This window comes from Astatotilapia calliptera, chromosome 14, assembly GCF_900246225.1.
Source record: "Astatotilapia calliptera chromosome 14, fAstCal1.2, whole genome shotgun sequence".
In the NCBI taxonomy this organism is placed as follows: domain Eukaryota; kingdom Metazoa; phylum Chordata; class Actinopteri; order Cichliformes; family Cichlidae; genus Astatotilapia; species Astatotilapia calliptera.
This window is the reverse complement of record NC_039315.1, coordinates 22,972,013-22,993,641: the sequence shown is the minus strand read 5'-3', so window position 1 is coordinate 22,993,641 and position 21,629 is coordinate 22,972,013. Positions and strand designations below refer to the sequence as shown.

At 39.2% G+C, this 21,629-nt stretch overlaps 1 protein-coding gene across 1 annotated transcript in view; it reads left to right on the top strand.

Annotated features, from left to right (window-relative positions):
* Positions 1 to 21,629, top strand: part of smtla (somatolactin alpha) — a 64,493-nt gene that overhangs the window by 42,156 nt on the left and 708 nt on the right. Inside the window, exon 7 of the transcript XR_003274411.1 lies at positions 13,783 to 13,841. The gene's annotated coding sequence lies outside the window, so the exon portion shown is untranslated. The remainder of the gene's footprint in view (positions 1 to 13,782; positions 13,842 to 21,629) is intronic.

Genomic DNA, 21,629 nt, shown 5'->3' with positions numbered 1-21,629 from the left:
TGTGTGGTGTACCAGTGGTCATCACGGGGTGGTTTGGCTCTTAATTATCATGGGTAAAAGGGTGTGATTGAGACAGTGTGAAGCAGAGAAACTTGCATCTTGTGTCTGTTTGTGATACGCTAATGCCAGATGTTTGTGCAGATTGGTGCTATAGCACATTACATTTTATTGATGCTTCTGTCCAAAAGAAAAAAAAAGAAATCATATACTGTAGACTTAATGCACATTGGTTACTATTTGGGGTTTGTTGTTTTACTCAAGGGCCCTTGAATCTCAACATGATGATTTCATCAGCCATCTTTAGTGATTAATGAATTTACCAACTGAGCTCCAGCTCCTGGCAATGAACAAGCTAGAAATGAACACGCAGACATTTGGTAACATGTTTTGTATTATTGTAAGGTCTTTACCTTACAATGTAAAGCGCCTTGAGGCAACTATTGTTGTGATTTGGTGCTATATAAATAAAACTGAGTTGAATTGAATGAGTTAAGACAGATAAGACACTAAAATGCCAAGTTTAACCTGATCCTTAATAGAAAGAATTGTACAGTTTTTCACTACAGTATTTTGTTTTTGGTGGGAGTTTATTGATGCTGATTGATATCAAGTTCTTTTGAACATGTTAACAAGTCTGAGAACTTTATAAGACAATAAATATCAGGTATATGAGTCGATATTTCAGTCCTGAAAGAAACAAAAGGGTCATTAGGTAATTTTCATATCTTCACATTTATGGGCAATTCCAGTGTTTTTGTAACTGCTGTTGAAATGAGCACATGAAATCAGACTTTCACTTTTGAGACAAATTAGCTTTTTATCTCTAACTTTATAAATGTTTGATTGACTGTTAAAAGAAATACTTGGTAACTTTTTACCTGGTACTTTCTTGAAATCATATATTCATAACCTTTCCCTGACTAACTTTTATATAACTTTTCCATGTCACCAAGGACCCGTTATTTATCAGTTTATGAAGATCCAGGCTGGTGGTGTGCAGTCGCCTCTGATTGCAGAACAATCTGTGAGTTCCACTTCAGATCTTATGTCCCAAGAGAGTCCTTTTTATAGTTTAACAGGAACCAAACCTCCCCTGTGACTTCTACTCATCTGTGCGAATGACATAGTTTTCTTCATAATTTATCTGTTATTTTTTCCCTCTCTGTTTTATGTTCCTCACGCAAAGTAATCAACAGTGATAAGGAGGATGCGAATATGTTTTTGTGATAGCGGAAAGGCAAAGGGTTAAAAACTGGAGCACAATGATACACTTTCAAATTGAATTTACATTCACACGCATGCATGGTTCTGCTAGTTTCTTGCCAATTTTTTTTTTACTTTTATGTTTTTCATAAACTATGGCCTCAAGTGTTTAGATGAGCAATTGAAAATAAACAATACAGTTGACACTAGAATTCAAATCAAACAATCCACAGCACAACAATGAAGCTCAAGTGTTGGCATTACAAGTCAATGGCTAACTATTCATGCATACTTTGTTGCCCAGCCGATGTTAAAACTATAGCAGGAAATGATGTAAATGGTGACCCGGGGAGGCAAAAACATTGTATAAAGGGAGTCTCATGAGAGTCTGGCTGACAATGGATCAAAATGAGACTATAAGAACAATGGAACACAAGTTACTGACAACATTCACAGCCCGACCAGATGCTAGTGTGAGAAAAAAGAAAGAAAGAAAAAAACCCTGCAGTTTGATTATTTGGACCTTTGAGCTGTTGGAGTCACTGCTACAGCCCACCTGGATATTACAAAGCCTCATCATACAGAGATGGGAGGCTGAACTCTAAGTCATGGGCTCTTATCTCATTCCGACATCTGTTTGCACTGGGTCTTCCAGATGTTTCCTGCTTGGCTTCTGCTGATTCTTAGTAGGGCCAAGGGCCTGCACACTTGCCTGTCCTCTCAGCCTAATACTGGTGCGAGACCTTTGGGTCCTATCAAATGTGTTTACCTAAGGCCCCACATTGATACTAACTTGGCGACAAGGCTAAATCATGCTCCAAATGTCATCATCTGTTAGTGGGAGAGGCAAGTTATTTTTGATACAGGGCAAGTGCTTTGGCCTTCATATAGGGCAAATGGGAGGATTTTCTTTTCTTTTTTTTTTGCTGATTATCTTCTTATTCAGAGGACTTGTATTTGTATTGTATCAAGGTGCAGCTAACTGAATCAGACAACTGAAGTTAAGTCACTGAGGCCTACGTGACAACAATCACTGCTTATTTCATTAAATAATGGTGTCCTTTGTTTGCTTAAGATACAGTTTGGAAGACAGCCAATGGGAGTCGTGCCAATTTAGACTTCGATGTGGAAAATGACTTCATCATTAGTTTAATATCTGATGTGATATTTGACAAACACTTCAGAGCTTAGACACGTACACAACCTTGTTAATGGAGATTCAGTTAACAACAAATGAAACAAAAACAACAAAAATATCTTAATACAACAGTGTGAAGTAGGATTGACTTTGGAATGTATGTAAGTATTCTAGTGTACACGGAAACAAAGCTAAAACAACATTTATAGAGCTGACAAGTTCTGCATGTCTACGTTTCAGTTCTCATGCCTCCCGCCCCTGATGCATGTTCCCTTTGCAGATTATTAGCATGTTCGAAAACAAACAGCAAAATTGACGATTCAGTAAAAAACTGCAATACTGTGATGGCATCAAGTTATTTGTAATATCAAAATAGATATTAGATGGGATAATAAAATCTTTAATTTCACATACAGTGACCAGTGACCATGACCAGCTTTAACCTTTGCACTTTAACTTTACTATATGTTGACTTCTGACTTCTTCTAGAAATTCTTCTGAAGAAGAATTTATTCTGAAGAAGAATTTAAACAAAAAAGAAAAGCTCATAAAAATAACAAGTGGCAAGGTTAAACCGAATATAGGGCCATAGGGAGTCTTCTGATTGTTGGGATTTTCTCTGTTTTATTGTAGGGTCTTTAGCTTATAATATAAAGTACCTTTTTGTGATTTAGTGCTATATAAATAAAATTAAACTGCATAGGATTTTAATTGATCAAATGTATAGTTAGGGTTGGATCATGTGAATCCACCCTGAGTTATTTATAAATAAGCCTAGGCTGCCTTTCAACTTGAGAAGGGTTATAAGGCCATTTGTAAAAAAGTTGAAGTCCATTATTCCACAGTGAGAAAAAAATATTCTTAAAGATAGTGGAAGTGTTGCCAGGAGAAAGCCTCATCTGTCTATCAGGCTGTGCTGCCATGATCCTTTTATTTTGATAATTATAATGATAATTTTTTTTTCAAACAGCCGCGTTTGCTGGACAATGGTAAAGTTATCATTAAGTTTTTAGTAATTTTTTTGTTTTACCTGCACTCTCTACTCACTACTTATGGTTAATGTTTAAAGGCATCCCCGTGGACTGGGGCCTAGCTATATTCTACCACTTCATTTGCAGAAGGGAAAGAAAAAGCGAAATACCGTGTTTGTATCTAAGCCATGCAGAGATCAGTGTTTTACTGCACCTTGATAAAAGTCAGAGACAGGCTCTTACGAGATGCCGAGTTGGTCTATCATCTCTGACAGCCATGGAGACTGCTTGCCTATCTCCTGTCTCATCCTCCTATTCCTGATATACTTCTTTACACAACTGTCCAACCAGCCATCCTCCCTCTTAAATCCCCTTCGAACTCAACGTAACCTCATTCCTGCTATCCTTCCTCTCATGTCTCTTTTAGCCGTTTATTCTTGTCCATTTATCCTGATTCTGCTTGTCTACTGATGGTGATACCAATACAGAAGTGGCAGGCTGTAATAAAGTTAGTATGGATGGAAACTGATAAGAAGTTTGCAACTCTGATTTCATTATCGATATCACTTAGATATCACTTAGGGTTAGAGAAAAAAGTGTAGTACAAATTGATTTGTTTTGCATTACATGTTTAATGTAAAGTATCTACAAACATTTTGCATTTGATTAGAACTGGCATGAAAAAATAAGAATAGTTGACTCGACTTGACTCGGTTTCCGTTACAGCTGAGTACTACCTCAGTGTGTAGGGGGTGATTATAGCATCATGTTCAAAAGGTTTGTGATGTCATTGTATATAAATGAGTCCTTTGTTAGTAGATCACCTGCAGACCATCCTCCCCCCGTCAGTGGATTTTTGTTATTGCGTCTTCATGCCAAGCTCAAACTGTAAAAGCTAAAATTGAGATCACTGTTAGAACCACGTTCTTCTTACAGCCACTGAGCTTTATTCACATAGACTGCCGAGGATAACCGGCCTTCTCCTATTCTTTCAGTTAAAGGCTAAAGACAGAGGATGTTGTGTTCTAAGTTCCACTTTGAGAGTCACCAACATCGCTAGGCAGTGTATCAAAGACATTACATTCGTGCAAATTACTTACATGCTTTGGGGAGAAATGTTTGTCCATGTTTTCATTCGTCACGCTGTCTTTGCTTGTGAAATAGAACTATGCTTTAGAGCACTTCTGCCTCAGCTCCATGTTGGATATGTTCTGAACCAAAATACGGACCACGTCATCATGTAAATGCATCCTGACATTAGTGGAACTCATAACTGGAATTGACTAACACTGCAAGGAACTGAACAACTGGCAACCAACCACTTCTTTACAAGAACTGGTTCTCTATTTCCATTCCTAGAAGTTCGATTTTTCCATTGTTTTTTTGATGAATTATTTTTCCTAATTTTTCATTATTAATATAATTGTTATTTTTAGCAGCAGTAGCACTAATAGCAGTAGTACTTCATCTGCCTTCAGAACAGCATGCACTCGATTTCTGTGATTTACAAAAAAAGAAAATCTACCACAGCACAACGTCTCTGTTGTTCGAGGTGCTATACGACAAGGTGGGGGAGAAGACGCACATGTTTCGTCATGAAAGTGAAGTGTCTGAAAGCTTCAGACAGATTACAGGAGACACTGTTTGATGGTTTGGCAAATGTATGTCACCCACACACACAAAAAAAAACCCCAGGACCGTACACACGGTAGTTTATGCAGATTTTTTAAACCCCAAAGCAAACTGCAAAAACTTTAAGATGTGAACTTTAACAGAGGCATGTGTGTTAAGAGGAACACTTGGGGCGAGGAATGGGGGGTGTTCATTGCCCTTTTGCAGCCATACAACATTGGTAGGTAATCATTCTAGCGCACAAAAACACCTACTGTAGAAATCCACTGGGTCCTATGTCTTTCACTCCTCTGCTGTGTTTGTGGCTTTCTATTCCTGCATCACTATGATGCTGAAGTTATGTCATTTTCCTGCTTATTCATTTGAAAGCATTTTCACAGAAAAGAAACTCTCTTCAATAAATGGAGAAGTATGAACATGTATCAGTTTGTTGCGAAATAGATCTGAGACACAATATAAGACTGCAGCTGGTCTAAAGCCATCTTTGTTATTAGTTTTGAGTTATTTCTAATAAGCACCTATTCTTGATTCTTGCTGTATTAAAACCACTGGCACTAATATGCAAGAGGCTTTGAGGCAAGAGGATCTATTTAATATCCTCCTACATTTCATTTGAATTATAAGGATCAGAGTTTATTTATAGAGTGTACTGCCAAGATGTGTGATTCTTTCCAGACTGTTTGGCACAAAGCTTTGCAGAGTGCCCAGCAGATGGTTCTTTTATTCACCTTATCTGGCTCTTTTTTTTTTTGGACTGTTTTTTTTTATATCATTTTTCTTTTATAGAATGCTCTGGCTCAGTTCTTTTGGAGAGGAAATCCATCAGATCTGCAGTGGTGCACTGTACCTCTCGGCTCATAAATTGTACATGCCTGAAAGTAGCAGGAAGTAGAGGCCTAATAGGGTGTATCCTCCAGGTTTCCTGTTAGGTTAACCCACTGGGCCTGGGGTATTCTACCCTGCCAGTGGTTCATAAGACATGACCCCCTGTTGCCCTAGCACTTAAAATGAATGGGCCTATAATGTGGTCAAGCTGCAATATCATCACTGAGCAGTTTCTTTTTCTTTTCTTTTTTTTTTGGTATAGGATTGTATCATATTCTGTTTTCGTACAAAAATATAAACCTCCACCCCCAAGCTATTTTAATGCCACAGTTACCTCTGTTGTCAGTCATAAAGAGCAGGTGATCTGCAAGACGGATTGGGGAGCTCCCATTCCAAACAAGCAATGTTAGCAGCTAACATCTTGTGCACATTGCAAGGAAAAAAAAAGGATCAAGAAATTACAGTTGTTGTTTGGTTATATGATTTCCAAATCATTACAGGGCTCACACTCTTCAGATGCACGCATGCAGCTGTTTTTTTCACTGTTTGATTGAATTTCCAGCTCAGCCTCATCGAGTTTCCAGGGAATCAGGCATAAGCAGGCACTGAAAGGGTTAGGCTTGAGCACGGAAACTCTTGCTCAAAGCAAATACGCACACACACACACACACACACACACACACACACACACACACACACACACCACACATACACGTAGAGAAAAAGAAAGAGAAAGAAAAAGGTGATCAGGTGCCACATCTACATCCAGTCCCACCTGGACACAGATATATATAGAAACAAGGTGAGGGCCATAGGTTCACAAGTCCTTCTTCTTAAAAGGGGGAGGAGTATGTCCTTGGTGTTGACCCATGCGCTTCTTTTAATTTTAATGAGAGCCGTCTGAAGGGTTGCAGGTGCTGGGAATCAGGTTTTGCGATACTTCTGAGTCTTGGCAGCTGTTGAAGTTGTTTAGGTTTCTGAGGAGTTTAGGTTTAGGTTCCTTGATTTTTTCATCACTGAATTGAGCTGGGCCTTTGAACCACCGGTGTGACACCACTAGCACTACCCCCAGGCCTCTTTTTACAGATGAAATGCTCAGGTAGAACATGTTGAAAGGATATGCTTTCAATTTGACTCATGCCACCCTTATCCCCCCCCCACACACACACAAACACACACACAAACACACACACATCATCGTCATTCTTACTATCTCCCTCACTCTGTCTACCTCCCTGTCTGCTTTGGTGGATGTGTCAGACGAGTGATTAATTCTCCACAGGAGAGGAGGGGAATGAAAGAGCGTAGAACACAAGAGGTGACTTGATAAATCAGCTCTTTATTCATTCATAGGTAAATAAAAAACACAACTTGGGTCAGAAATACATAGATTTACCCCTTGACTTGCACAGATGCTGTGCATTAATACCTTCCTGGCTTCAGTGTAATACAATCATTTATAAACTGCCTCTAGATGTACACCCCTGGAATTCATTCGTATTTCTGCAGCAGTTGTACGCTTAGAATTTGCCATGAATCTGAATTTCCTGCATACGGTTTAAGAGTAATAAGTACTAAGATACATTTATAAACGTATGTGATTTGGTAGATGGCCAAAGAGCTTTAACAAAGATCCTAGTCAAATATAATTTGTAAAAAGCTGATAGATATCTTTCAAGATATACTCAGAATAGCAGGAGCATTAGTACAACACATTTGTCTTTCGTGTGCTGTATTTCCAGTTGCACAGTTCTTTATCAGCACTAACACAGACATTCATTTCTGACAAAGCCTGCCGATGACATCTACTCATGATGAAAAAGAAACTTTATATTTTAGAAATTGCCATTGCTCGCACAGCCCCGAGTCCCAGCCGCACAAGCGTTTACACTCTTTCCAACCCGAAAGCCCTATTTTTACAACCACTGTCAACACTGCGATTATTATTCATCACTCTTTTGTAAACATTAACTTCTGCACTGTGACGAATGCACATTGTGCAGATTTCTTCATGTAAACGTTGTTCTAAATATGTTTAACAAGGTATGAAAAATGCAGCAATGTGAGAAAACCCCGAGCGGTTTGGGAGTTTCCTTTCGAACAATGCTGATCTGTCTTTTTTCCCTCACTCGCTAGTTACATATAGTAACGTACCTGCATGCAAGTTTGCATATGAATTTTATGGCAACTTCACTTATATTGGCAAGATCGCCTAGTTTCCAGCATTAAGCAACAATGTTACCACGTTCATTCATTTAGTGAGGTCTTGTCAGAGTGATAAATAATTCTAAATTCTGTTGACATTTTGGATGCTTGGCTTGACTATCTTACCAGAAGCTGTTTGGTAGAGGTTATAGTATAAACGTCATTTCTGTGAGCTCTGTCCTGATGAAAATGTATTGGCTTTGAGGTTCTGGAGGTAGACAGAGGTAGTGAGTCGCTGTCAAAACAGGTTTTATTTTTTGTTTTTTTAATGACATCTGAAAGTTTGAGGAACTATATTAATACTTCTACTTATTATGTCACACTACACTGCCACAGAATTTTAATTAAAATGTTTTGTTTTTTTTCTTTTTTCTTAGAAATGGTTGTTTGGAGAGCTTTGTGGTGCAGGGCCGTCACAATGCTCATATTTTAGCTCGAGCTGGTTAAAGGCGTTCATCTTTGCGGGTGCAGAAAAAAAAAGTCATATGACTTCCTGTATGTGCTTCTTTTAGTGAGAAAGTGTGTGCGTGTGTCGAACACGGAGAGAGAGAGAGGGAGGGAGAGACAGCAGTTCTAACTAAATAAAAAGTAGAGTTTGTGCAATCAGCAGAATATATCCTCTTGGTCATTCCTGTGTGTGCGTTTGCGACTTTGCGTGTGTTTGTGTGTGTCTATAAATAGAGGTACATGTTCATGCTGATATGCATGTGTGACCTCTCCACTGCAAATACATTGTGTTTACAACTTGTATAGCAAGTTGCTAATGGTTGCTTGGTCAATGACCCCAAAACACAGCCCCCTCCACCCTTCTACCCCACCTCCTCCTCCTGCTTACCAGTCCTTATCTGTGCTGCCACTGCCGCCCACTCGTTCTCATTCGCAACATGGGAGGTATGACCACGTTTGCAGAAACTGAAAGTGCCGTAGCAGCTTTAGGTAAACACATCGATTTCTACTTCATTACTTCAAGGGTGAGCAAGATGGCACTCCTGTGTGTCAGTCTTCTCAAGGATTTTATGCAGCATACTGAACTTCATTTTTTAACACTCAGTCACATTGTAAACCACGAAGATTCACTCAGGATATCACCTCAGGCTTTTAAAAGTCACGAGCAGTAAAATTTACATTTTGTCATGATCCTCAATAGATATTTTTCCAAATCAAGCTGAACTTAATGCTCATGCCCACTCACAAACTGACTGCCGCAGTTGCCTAAAACCACTGTTTCCATTCACTGCACTCTGCTGACATACAGCTGACAAGTTTATGAGTGAAAGGTGAACTTTAAATCATAGCTTGTCGAACAGAAGGTATGTTTTGTTTTGTTTGTTTTTTCTGTCTTGCTTGTTTGTCTCATAGTTAGCACGCAATCTGACTTATGTCATACTATATGACAAATAAGACAAAAGTACAGTGACGTGCAAAAATCTTGAGCCAATACTGGTTTCTTTAGCAATAGCATTATGCAAACTCTGTTTCTTGCACTTTGTACTTCAATAAATTGCTCCACCTATTTCCCATTTTCCTAACAAACTATAAAGACATGCGAAGTGGATTAAAGCTTCTACACAGGGTTTTTGTTTTAGTTTCTTTGTTACTGTACTCTGTAAAACTGTAATTAGATCTGGGCAAAATTTGATTTTGTAGCTTCCCACTGATCACAATAGGGATCAGTGTTTGCATATTTATCATTAAAAAGCCATTTAGAAATAAAAATAAATAGAATAAGAGTAATTTGGGAGTGATTTAATGCTCATATTTCAGCATGTAATAGTTACAGATGAGTGCAAATCTAACTTTTGTCCTGTCTCCCTCCCCTCACCTCCAACCAATCGCAACAGATGGCTGCCTCTCTCTGAGCCTGTTCAAACTGAGTTTTTCTTTACCGCTTTCGCCAAGTGCTTGCTTATACGGGTCAGGGTTTTCTGTTATTATATATTATTATTATATACATTTTGTCATTACAACATAAAGTGCCTTGATGCGTCTGTTGTTGGGATTTGGCCCTACATAAATAAAACTGAATTCAATTGAATAAAACTGATCAATAAATGCAGGCACTAATTCAGCCAGGGTTATGGACGAGCAGATAAACTGATGTATACCTGGCAAAACAAAACAATGAACGCAATGCTCTCATGCCAAATAGGCTCAAGTCAAACTAATCAAATGCTATGCAGTGAATCAAGCAACACTTCTGTCTGGACACTGAATACATGCTAAAATGTAAGCAGGAGGCTCACATGTTGCGTAGGCACGCTGAGTTGATAATATTATGCAGTTGTCTGGTGAGTCATTCACTTCGGCTTGGAAACAGACGTACACAAAAACGTCTGCGACAGAGAGACATTGACGTTAATCCAATTGAGCAAATATCCCTCCAAGTTCTCAATAAACATTTACCCCAAAATCACGAGCAGTGTCACTTGTCATCTCTAACTCCGCTCCCGCCCGCCCCCCCCTCTTGTTCACTCTCTCCTGGGTTAGTTGCTACAGGGGGACATGGTGAGAACAGTGGGCCGTAGCGTTTCCCAGCCACAGCCCGAAAAGATTGCTGCAGAGCAAGGAGCCCACCTCTCGCCTCAGCACAACCGCACCACCCCCCACCTCCCCTTCCCCGGCCCCCAATGATGTGGGAAAAGCCGGGGAGGGTGTCCCACTGAGTGTGCTCAGGCAGACGTCCCGGGCTTAAAACCTATCACTGGAGCCCTCTCAGCTGCAGCATCAAGCAGGCCAGGCTGTGCTCGTTACAGAAGGCTCACTTCATGATTGTTTTCTTTACCATGTTGTTTCACCGTGGCTCAGACCAAACACAAACTGCCACACAAGTTGCAGTGGGAATGAGTAAGGCTGCATTGCATCAGTGACTCGTGATTTTGTGTTACTACTTAAAAAGCTCTCCATACACTCTGCATCTGTTTGGCTTCAGAGTTGTTTTCCCGGGCCGGACCTGCAGTTTTTGAAACCCATATCGTTTCTTGCCTTCTTACCGCTTTTGTAACAAGCCACTGCTATAATCATTACTGTTAACAACCGCTTCAAGTGTAATGACTCTTCTCCAGCTGCGTGGCTAACATTTGAAAGTTACACAACCTCCATGGCAAACGTGAGGGCCTGCATGGTGGCTCGGTGAGTAATCTCGGGCTTGTTCCCTTGTAATGCTGACAAAGAGCAGGAGCGTCTGTGCAGTGTCAAATGCTATAACAAGCCAAACACACGCAAATGCTCACACAATGACGGATAAATCGACTTTGCATCAGCAGAGAGGATAAGAACGCCAAAACATGAGGAAAGAAAAAAAGAGATCATTGACCTTCATCTAGGCTTTGAAAGCATTATAATTTTAAGGCTTTTGCATGTTTTCACAAGAAATTCTTGCCATAGGAATGGGAATATTTTTCCACAGCTTGCACCTTCTGTGTCACAATGTGTTTATGAGAGTAGATCAAATCAAGAAGGGGAAAGGGCTTTTATTATTATTATTATTATTATTATTATTATTTGTGCAGATAATTAGGAATCAGACGTCATGATTGCTATATGTTCACATACAGACCCCCTCTCTCAGCTGAGAGAGGGGCACTGATTCACAGTCCATATGTGAGGGAGCAAATCCTTGTATGGGAAACTCTGTGACCTGAGGCGTGGCTTTCCCCTCCACGCCATGTGAAAAACTCCCCCTCCACACTCTCCACAGCTTTATGCTATCTTTGACTTTCATTGTCTCAGTGAAAGAGTGACCAGTTGGCACCAGATCGCCAAGTGTCTGCTTTACATTAGTTCTGAGTCACAAGGAGAGTCATGCTTGCGCTGTCAAAGAGAAGGATTCTTGGGAAAACAGTTTATTTACTCAGGTTTCTTGGATTTTTCGAGATACATGCAATGTCATAGCCTTGGGGGAAGCAGCGTAAGCAAGGATTGCCCCCTGTATCTGTGTGTGATTGCGAGTTGGGGCGTGGGGATTGGTTTGTGGTTATCTGAACAAGAGCTTTTTGGCACATTGTCATATGACTCTCACACACTGTGAGAAAGGGGAGGATGTGAGCACACCACCAGTATTATTGTTAAAAAAAATAAGACTATTTTTGCAGACTTGCAGTAAACACATGATTATATAGCAACCACAGAGAGTTTTTTAGCATGTCCATGTATATACAGGCAAGATGTTGCTGACCGTGGGTTTCAAGGGTATTTGTAGTTCATTAAAAATGACTAATGTTCTTTGGTTACAGTTAAAGGAGAAATAGTCACGTATATTTATAACTGATGTCACTTACTGTACACCTGAAAACAAGGGAGTTAGTCATTGTTTTCCTTATATTTGTTTAGACTTTAATGTTGAAATTACGTTTCATTTTAAACTTTCACACATATTTTAAACTGTCACCGTGACCCTGATAAAGACAAGTGGAAGAGAATGGATGGATGATTTTGCAGGTATTTGCTGACTTTTGGCGACACAACTAAAAATAAAGCTTGGAAGTCGAGAGGAGAATCATGGGACTTTGTCTACTCCTAAAAGTTCTCCTAAAACGTCTTCTAAATCGACATGATGCATTTACTCCAACTGAGTTATAGAGATTTTATAATTGTTTTACTGGAACACGATCAGACAGTCTGCTTTGGCAAGATAGAAATAATTTAGCTTAGACATTATCGGCCCGGGAAAGTTGCTTTTTTCGGTTCAGCGAAGATCCAAGTTGCTAAATGTCTCTATTATTATAATTACATAAAGCATCGCAGACCAAACATCTACAGTAATGGCTCTCCGAGACTACTTGGCACAGTGGTGTTTTGAGCATGCTTTGTAGAACATGGTTACAGTAGCAATGCAAACAAAGAGGGTGGGGGTTTTTTGTTGTCGTTGTTTTTACCATATTCACAATCTTAGTTTAGCATGCTAGCATGCTAAAATTGCTAACTGCCATAAATTACAAAGTATAGCTGAGATTGATGCTATACAGTATAACATCAGGAAGGAATTTAGTGGAATCTTTAATGTTCTCATTAACTTCATTTTCTTTTAAATTCATTAACTAGGACCTGGCGTCCACATATGTGGACGTCACATTTTCGGTTGTCTAGACCAAAATACTAAATTTTGCTCTGCAAGGGCCTGATATCCACTTATGAGGAAATTATATATTGTTCTATCGAAATTTAAAACGAATGTCCGCATACGTGGTTTTCATTTTCTCAGAAAAAAAAAATCAGGTTAAAAAAAAAAGATAATTCTTTGTTTTTAAATTCATCAGGTCCCAATCAGCCCAAATAGCAAAGAGAAATTAAAAATGCATGCCATGAAAGAGGTCGGGTCTTAGGAGGTTAATATATTTTCTGTTGACCAAATTATAGCTGAGTGTATCAACATAATGCTGTGATGATCCATATACATACCTGATTAGGAGTCCTCTTCCTATGTAATACTTACTTGTAGCTTTTTAGTGCTTGCACTCTTCCTCTGTTTAGTGCTGTTATAACACTGATACTTAAAAAAAACATATATTTAACTGTTCTATCAGAGCACAGATATTTGACACATGTTGTATATACTTGCTTTCACACAATTCTTGGGTGTTTCTGTCCTTTTACACAAAGCTCTAAACTCTCAAGAGCCAAAGGTTAAACAGTGTGCTTCAGTCATTTTTGTAGATGCATAAGGGTGTATGCTAAAATCGATCAGTTCTCTAGTTATTTTAACTTTTTTTTTGCTTTTCAGGCTGCTCAGTAAATAATATATTTGAATCATAATGCTATTATTCCCTCATTGTCATTCTTGCTTAATGCCAATCTAATTTATCTTTTCAGAAAAATCATATGCTGGGCTCATCCACACGAGACAGTTTCTCAGACCCGTTGTCCAGAAGGTAAGCCAAAACAGAGCCTGAGACATCTCATGAAACACGTCATATGCCATTTCTCACTACAAACTGCAGATCAGCAGGTGCTGTGAAACTTGATTTCTCCGTTATTCTTTACATATCACTTTGGTGTATTTACACTGACCATGTTTTTAAAGACAACCTCAAAATATCTCATTTAAACAGAAATGCTTTCACTGATTATTTACAGCTTACCATCAAATGAGCAGCTGAGTGCTAAACCAATAATTGCTTCTAATCAGCTGTCAATCCCCTTTACCTCCTTTTAACCCTTGTGTGGTGTTCATATTTTTGTTACTCAGCCAGTGTTCATGGGTCTGGTGGACCCGCTAGAGTTTTGGCTTTCGAAATTAACACTATCAAACAATTTTATGTTAAATTACTCAACAGATGTTCACTTCATCCCGATTACAAACCATATGAACAGCAAACATGGTTAATTTTTTCCCTTTACCTTTGTTAGATCATATTTATGAATTCATGTGCTTCTCGTTTGTTTTTTTTTTATAAAATGTTAAAAAAAAAAATCAGTTATAATCAAGTGGCGTGAGTGGAAAGACACAACACATTTACACGTGAAGCAATATGTTTCACAACTAAATGGGATCAGCTGCTCATCAATGGTGACATTAGGCACAGGGTTGTAAAACAGGGGGAGGTGGTGCACACACTTATCCCACACTGTCCTGATGGCAGCTAGCTTGTCTCTCTGCCGTCGAGCTGGTCTGTCGTCTCGGTTATCAAAACGGATAATCCTGGAAATTTTGTGGAAGTTTTCCAGAGACATTGATGCACGGAAAGGTTCGTGCCGGTTTCTTCATCCCACAGGGATTCTGTCGATTCCCCTTTGGACCTGAAAACTCCTGCAAGGATAAGAACCCCAAAGTAGGCCTTTGGAGTTCTTAGATGAATTTGGTCCATCTCCTTCCACCTCTCTCCAAAAACACACCTTCCTTCTAGATTACTGCAATCCAGAATAATTTTCTGGATGGAATCTGGGATGAAAAGCTCAAATGAAGACTTGATGTCCTGCACATGAGTAACTGTCAGCCGTGTTGGCCCTGGCTTATCACAGTAACAGCTCTGCATTTCTTGGGCAAGAAGACCATTCAGTTTCACCAGTTATTGACATCCATATTTCTTCACTTGCTGACTGGTGGGCTTGTTCTGGTCCTGGAGCTGGCTGCAGATGCGGTACTCGTCTTCGTTTTGTTACTAAATGGTGCTCAACCTCATCCTCTTCTTCAAAGTCACTGTCAGACTCTGAATTTTCAGAAATGTGAAATATTCTGAAACCTCTTTGTCAACATCATCATCCGAAGCCCCTCTCTCTTCCAAAATCAATTGGATGGCCCTCGCAGCAGATAATCTTTTGCCATCTTGATCAGTTGTGATAAAGAACCACACTGGCAAAGTCTTATTTATAGTATTATGCCCCTAATTAGCAGGAGGGACAGGGAATGAGAAAATAAAATTTGGATCCCTCAAGAAAGAGGGTAAAATGTGTGGGAATGTAAGAGCAGACAACAATGTTGCAACTTTGCGCGGGAGCAGGAGGGGAAGCAAACACTATCAGCAGCACCAGAAAGGAGGAAGACAGAGTGTGGGAACACAGGACCTTCACTTTCAACACTTTTATTAGACCTGGGTCCAGTGGACCCGAACACCTTGTATGTAATGTAAATGCGTGGGGGGAGGTACCGTATGAGGTCATTGAAAATTAGTTCGGATTTATGTTCTTCACAGAAAATAAGCCAAAGCCAATGAATTTCAGGTTGAAAAAATAATTAATTGTTTCATTTTTCTTTTGAATAAAAGTGAAAACGGGTCTCACAGACCCGAACGCCATACAAGGGTTAAAGGAAGCTACGAAAAAAAGCTGGATAAAGAATAGATAAAAGACCCTCATGAAAACCATCAATTAGGAAGTAAATACATTTGTAAAAATCCACTAAACACTGATGTTATCAAACCTTTTCAACAGGAAATAAAGCACAAGAAATGCTACATTGGAGCATGGTGACTATATATTGCTTGGCAACCTTTAAGAAATGTTTCAATTTTTGGTTCAGATTCTGCCTTCCCCTCGGTAAAGGGACCTCCGAGATGGAAAAGATTCTATTTGTGCAAATCATGTGTGCAAAGCCCAAATAAAGCATGAAAATTACACATCTTCACTTGATCAACCTGCTTTGTTTTTTGAAATGCAAAGGGAGGTTTCTGTGGGAACTGGTTTAAATTGAATTCAAAGTGTACACCTTTCCTTTCACGCTTCCTCAGCTTACCCTTAGCCATTTTTTCTTTTTTAATCTATTCTTCCACCATCATCAGCCTCTCTTTCTTTCGGCATTCATCTGTGAAATGCCTGGCATGGGCAAAGGTAATTGGAAGTGACTTTTTTGTCATTCAAACTAAGGAGAGATTGACAGCAATATAAAGGCTCTGTTAAAAAAAATCATTGGTAATTGGTATGATTATACACTTCTGTAGAGCAAGAAGTCAGCAGAGATATGAATTCTCCTTTTCCACAATGCTTACTACTTTTGATTGGCATTTTCTTGTCTCCAAATGCTTTGCATTGCAGAATTATACATACGTTTATTAAGTCTCATGTAAACTTTCAAACCTCCACACTTAACCACCTGTAGTTTCATTTTAACACAGACATGTAACTCATTGTAACATGTTCCGAAGTATAAACCCAGTGTTATGTGTTGCAGGCAGGATATTTAAATGCCGTAACAGTCAAATAAAGAGGCTATGAAATTAAGAAATTGTGATTAAAAAATGTAATCTTTATGGAAACGATTACAAAAATACCAACAAAAGTTGCACACTTCAGATTTATTAGCTCAGTCTGACCCAGGATTACATTCAAAGACCAAGTAACTACTGCGCTGTAAATCAAGCTGTGCCCAGCAGGAGCAGGATCACAAAGTCAATAGCCTTCAGGGTCAAGGGTCATTGGGAGGAAGCTCAAAATCAGGCAGCTGCTAGTTATATCTTTATCTACACTAAATGACACAGTTGTTATACTAACAGTTGTTTACAATGTAATTTCAAACAATACCAAAAAGTAAATATAATGGCATTCAAGCATGTTTGAATCATCTTTCAATCTCAGTACTGTGTATTTCATCAAAGGTAACATATTTACCTGTTTAAAATGCTTAGATTTGTAGCTGGGCTGGCCTTTACAGTTTGCTCCAGCTGCTCCAAAAAACTGTCTGCAAGAACTCCTAAATTTCACTTGACCAGCCTTATGACTTCCAAGTTATTTCTCCCATGGTTGTATAGCCAAGGGGGCCAAAGCCTATTAAGTAGTTTGCTGGCAGAAATAACACAGGCAGCCTTACTAATGGGGAGGTATTGCTAAGAACTGAAGGAACTGCTGCTTACACTGTGTGTTTCTCTTTGGATACAGTGAATCACTATGGTTATTTCTGAATATCTGTGGAAAGTACCTGCTATAATAAACAGGGTTTTCTGGAGTTTGTTGACTTGCAGTCAAAAGTGATACAATAGAAGCAACAGCAATGACCACACAGGAGGGCAGAGCTGTGACTCAAAGATAGAAAGTAAGAAGCAGTAGCAAAACACATAAAACTTGCGGTAGGAAGCTGAACTTTAGTACTAATCATGAAAAAGACAGGATGCTGTGCTGAGGACAGCAGTTGCAAGGATGTTCAACATGTGTTCGAGTGTGTACATTTTGAAAATGTTACCAATTTATACAATGTTTGCTCTCACTCAATTCATTGAGATCTATTTCATGAACAGAATAATGATGTATCATTGCTATCTATCAAATAACAGCATAAAATTGTCTGTGTAAAGATAGTAAAATACTATACTGGTATAATTAAATAAACTTGACCAAGAAGTATCTTTAATGTTGCCAAAAACATAAAATTTCCTCTATGTTAACAAATAAGAATGCAGATGACTGAGAAGAGTGCGTATGTGTATGTGTCTGTGTATATATGTCCATGTGTGTGCACCCCAGACATCAGGGAGAAAGAAAAGCGGCCTTTTTACTAACGTTGATTGGAAACAGATGTTGGCGAAAGCCAAGACAGCAAAGAAAATGTTTCGGAAAATTCTCAGGGCTCAGCCTTCCCTTTCTGGGCCCTGGCCCAGGCAACCAATCATTGCAGAGCACCCTCTGGTCTTTGGGGTGAACTAAGCACTTCTATTGGATGAAGACGTGAACGTGGGCGTTGGGAGCAGATGTCCTGGGAAAGTTGCTGAATCCCACTCAACTCACAGTAAAAGAAAGCGAAAACATTTGCTTGGTTAACTGGACAGTGACCAAAGCATGTTTTAATCCAGATGAACTCTCAGTGCATGTACAAGCTGACAGTAAATACATTAGCACTGTGTTACAGATTTATACATTTGAAATGGATTGCTTTTCAAGTTGTTATTCATTCAACTGCCTCACAAAAAGAAACTTTAGAAGAATAGTCTGTAAGAAAAATGTCTTTAGGACCTCTAATTCTTTTCTGTCATCTAGTCGGCTCAAATGAATGCGAATGAGAGTTTCCTCGCACTATCATCTCCCCATCCCTTCACACTTCTAAACCTTCAACTGCTCCTTTGCTCCTTTTCACCTCCTAACCTTCACCCTCCTGCATTCAACTTTTTCTATTCCATCTCTCATCTCTGTGTTCGTCTCTGCCCCCAGCCCCCTCTCACTCCATCTTCAGCACCCAGATTCAGTCACAGTCTAGTTCACATATGGCCTCACCTGCACACAAAGCTCCATCTCACTCTTTTATTGTGCCAGTCTATTGCCTATTCACAGCAACGGCACAGCACAAATCAATCATCTTTCCTAATGGAAAGTCCACATTAACATGAGAAGACACTCAATTTCCGTCTCAGAATGCCAGGTCGACTGGTACCTGAGCTCCGGTCGATGAAGATCCAGGGCCCTGCAGGCGCTCTCATTTCGGGTGGGATAGCGAGGTGATGCCGTCAGGTCCAGGGGTGGCACCGGGAGTCAATGGTGTATTAACTGAGGATGTGACAATGGCAATAAAAATGCAAATTGCCATCCAAAGCAGGGGATGGCCTGGATCTGCCCTTCATAAGCCTGCATAATACAGTCAGCACACACCTGCTAAGACATGCGGTTCAACACGTCTCAAACATAACAATACAGTGAGTGAGAGGAAGGGAGCGTGTGCGTCTATCCTCGAGACCATAACACCGGTAACTAAAAGAGTTTTCTTATCACTGTCACTTCTCATTGATTTGTCTAGAAGTCCCCATTATGCACAATTTGTATTGGGTAAGAAAAAAAAAAGTTAATATGCTATTGAACAGCACTGGTCTCTACAAACCTTTTACCATTCTTCAAGTTATTTTTTGTTCTCATGAAAACGACTTCAACATGGTTTAACACCTATTTGACATTTTGAAACCAACATGCTAGACAGCACTCGCCACAATCAAAATAACACCAAAAGAGGAAATGTTTTTTAAAAGACTGATGGGTGATATTTCTAGTAGCTCCAGAGACTTGGGCAGTTCATACCAGGGTGCAGTGAAGCTATTCTGGTGTTATTAGAAAATCTGTTGTATCCTCATTGTTGTTAACTTTGGGCAAATTAATCCATTATGTTTTGTCTGATATATTCCATACTAAGGTTAAAGGCCAAGTGTGTAGGATTCAGCATGATTTACTAGCAAAAACTGTATCTCTGAGTCCAGTTCATTACACACACCCTCAATCATGGGAAGACTCTGATCTGACAGTTGTCCAGATGATAGTTATCAACAGCCTCCACAAGAAGGTTAAGCCATAAAAATGATAGCTGAAAAGGCTGGCTGTTGGTAGAGTGCTGTACTGAAGTAGATTAATGGAAAGTTTAGTGGACAGGAAAGTGTGGTAGCAAAAGGTACACATTGTCTCAAAAAGTTATTTCAAAAAGTTGGGAGAGCTTCACAAAGAGTGCACTAAGCTGGTTTGAGTACATCAAGGCTACTCTTGCATTCCTAATGTTAAGCCACTCCTCAACCAAAGCCACGAGAAGTGTCTCTTTCCACATAAAGATAAAGTTTGCATTTCATCATTTGGAAATCAAGGCCATACAGTCTAGAAGAGGAGAGGAAAGTCACAGAATCCAAGGTGTTTGAAGTCCAGTGTGAAGTTTCTGCATTCTGTGGTGAATTGCATTGCAATGACCAGTGGTGTCAGTTTGCAGTGTTTTATCACGTCCAAAGTCAACATTGTCATCTACAAGTAGATTTTAGATTAACTCGTGCTTCCATCTGCTGACAAGCTTTACGGAGATGCAGATTTCCTTTTTTAGCATTGTTTTGTTAACCATGTTATTACTGTGTTTGACCCAACTAACCTGGCCTGAACTGCCAAGAGGAAGATGAAAGCCACTATGAAAGCAACTTCAATAACACCTTAGCAGTAACACCTCCATAACACACCACACTGGTGCAGTAATTTGTTGTAAAGGAGCATCAATAAATCAATGCATAAATCAACACACCTTTTCATAAGGTAAACATTTCTGTATAAAACTTTGTTGTTTGATCTTGGAAAATATTTGAGATATATGTATTAAAAAAAAACAATAAGTTGAAGTGTAATTATAAATCACCTTCACTTTTCCATGATAGTCTATTTTAGTAGTCAGTAGTCTCTATGACATGGCAAACCTCCATAATCGTTTAGCAGGGTCTTTTTTAGACAATGGTTTTAAGTCTGTTTATGTTAGTGCCTGCATACTATAGTAACACAAGACAGCACAACTTTGAAGGGCAATAGGACATGAATTTGTCCTCTGATAACAGTTTTTTTTTTCCTTTTGGGCCATAAGGACCCACAGGGACACATTGGTTGTATTTCAACGCTGCGTAATGGAACCACTGAGCTGTTGTCTCGTGCGTCACAGGGATTCTGTTTCAACGAAGAGGATATAATGTTGGGCAGTGAAGATAGATGTAGTTATGTTCTATCCACAGCAGAATTTTAGGTCATTAACATTAAAGATTGAGCTACAGAAGAAATTAAAAGTTGGAAAAGATTTTGGAGTTCAGTTTACAATAACAATCAGTTTAAGGCACTTTATATTTTGAGATAAAGACCCTACAATAATATGTTGAGTGACATATTATATATTCCATATTATATGACATATAATAACATGTAGACACACGCTTTGTCTTCCAGTGTTGGATTTATGGTTGTTCCAGTTCTACTGCTTTCTTCACAGTTCATTTAGATGTTCTAACTGTGTATTCATGTAGTCTAATACAAAAAACTGTACAGTACAAATACTATAGCGTCACCACAACTTGTTCTAGTTCCATTCACAAACTCTGAGGAGTTTGACTGATTAAATGAGCCAAAGGGTGATTTACTTAATCTATTAAAAATTACTATGTTACTTAGGGACCAGACAACATTGCAACATCTGTCACATGCTTGTTATTTAGGATTTGTTGAAATTGATTCTGTAATCTGGCGCAGCAACTATTCTGCCTGTAATTACATTTAGATGCTATGCTGCTCCTTGATTCAAGGCAAAGGGCACATTGTGTGTATATATTTAAATTTCCATGTATAAGTGTCACATATGTCTCTGCAACTAATCCTAAAATATTTTAGAAAATACTGAATATGGCTATTGATGAGTAAGTAAGCCCTTTAACTGTCTAATCTCTCACTGTTTTGTGTGTGTGTAGGTGTGTGTGTGTGTGTGTGTGTGTGTGTGTGTGTGTGTGTGTGTGTGTGTGTGTGTGTGTCTT